Here is a 1,538-nt window from a genome sequence, read left to right as displayed (position 1 = left end):
TATTATATTATTATTATTATTATTATTATTATTTTATTTCAATTATTAAACTGTTTTTATCTCAACCCACGAGTTTTTCTAACTTGTGCTCTTCCAATTCTCTCCCCCATCCCACCGGATGGGGGGAGTGAGCGAGCGGCTGCGTGGTGCTCAGTTGCCGACTGAGGTTAAACCACGACATAAGTGTTGCTGGTTAATTGTCAAAGATAATGAGAACCAATACCAGATACTGAAGTTAACATTGCATTTTAATAAGCGCCCCTCAGGATAACGTGCTTAATGTCTCTGTATACTTTTCTGCATAAGTTCTCCCAACCGCTTGAGTGCGAAAACTCCAGATCATCCCCAGCACCAGCTATCAAAACCTCTTGCTCTCTTTTATGTTTTGTTTTTACGTGAAATGGGTATCTCAAACAGACTTGAAATACGGGAGCAAAATCAGATCCAGGTATTCTTTTTCTGCTGCCTGAGGTGAACATGTAGGACATCAGTGTGGCAAATGCAGAATCATGTACTTTATGCTCTACGTAGTGGTTTAACCTTCAAAAAAAAAAAAAGTGAATGTAATATGCCACTTGAAAGTAAGTGCGAAGATTGGAGATACTGGAGGAGGGCAAGGAGGGCTGTGAAAGGAAGTTAGCTGTGGGCCAGTACAGAGCAATTCTGGGATCTGCTGCCTGCTTTGTCATTTAAGCCTACTGCACAGCAGGGGATAGTAGACATTTGCTTTTAATAACAGCTTATGATGAACTAGGCGTAATGAAATTCTTGACAGGGATCCTACTTGTACGTTAAACTCTTCTCCTTCCTTAATTTTGTTAGTACTGAACACAATACAAAAAATAATCTGTTGAGGAGGAGCTTGGAAATTATTATGTGTGTCCTCCCTGGGATGATGCCCAGCACTAAAATGTTTACCTCTGTATCTTTGCTTTGCCTGAGGAATTTGTGATTGCTTTAGCACTGCTAGCAGCCAGGGAGATGGGAGTGTGCATGCACGTTGGGTGGCAAAGGGAGGGACAGGCTGCTAGAAGAATGCCAAAGCATTGAATGCTTTTACTGCTGATGGGGAAAACATTTGGCCCTGGGTAAGAATATTTCAGACAAGTCTTGGAATATGTCCAGATCACAACCACCATATTCTTGCTATCTCTACAGCCACCTAGGAAAAAAAAACCCACAGCATTTGACTTCATGTTGAAGAGAGAGTAGAAGAGCTAAGAAGCTTGCTGGGGGAAGGGGCAAGCATCTATCAGTTTGTGATTTACGGTACCAGATGGACTGTGCTGTGTGTTCAGGCTCTGGTGATGGATATGTTAAGTTTTGTCGTTCTCTCATGCATGCTGAGATGGAAGAAGGGAAAGCATCCATCATTGAAGGAGAACAATCTAAGCCAAAAAAAAAATTGAGGCAGAATATGAAAGCACTGTAGATTAAGAAACTCTTGTTAATTCTCTCTCTTATTCTTATACCATAAATGATTCCAATACCTTTGGGCTGGGAACCTAAATTGTCTGAAGGTTGTTGATGTGTTGCCC

The sequence above is a fragment of the Aptenodytes forsteri genome, unplaced genomic scaffold (genome assembly GCF_000699145.1).
Source record: "Aptenodytes forsteri isolate BGI_AS27 unplaced genomic scaffold, ASM69914v1 Scaffold322, whole genome shotgun sequence".
NCBI classification, from domain to species: Eukaryota; Metazoa; Chordata; class Aves; order Sphenisciformes; family Spheniscidae; genus Aptenodytes; species Aptenodytes forsteri.
The sequence above is the reverse complement of the archived record's forward strand: the minus strand, read 5'-3'. Positions refer to the sequence as shown.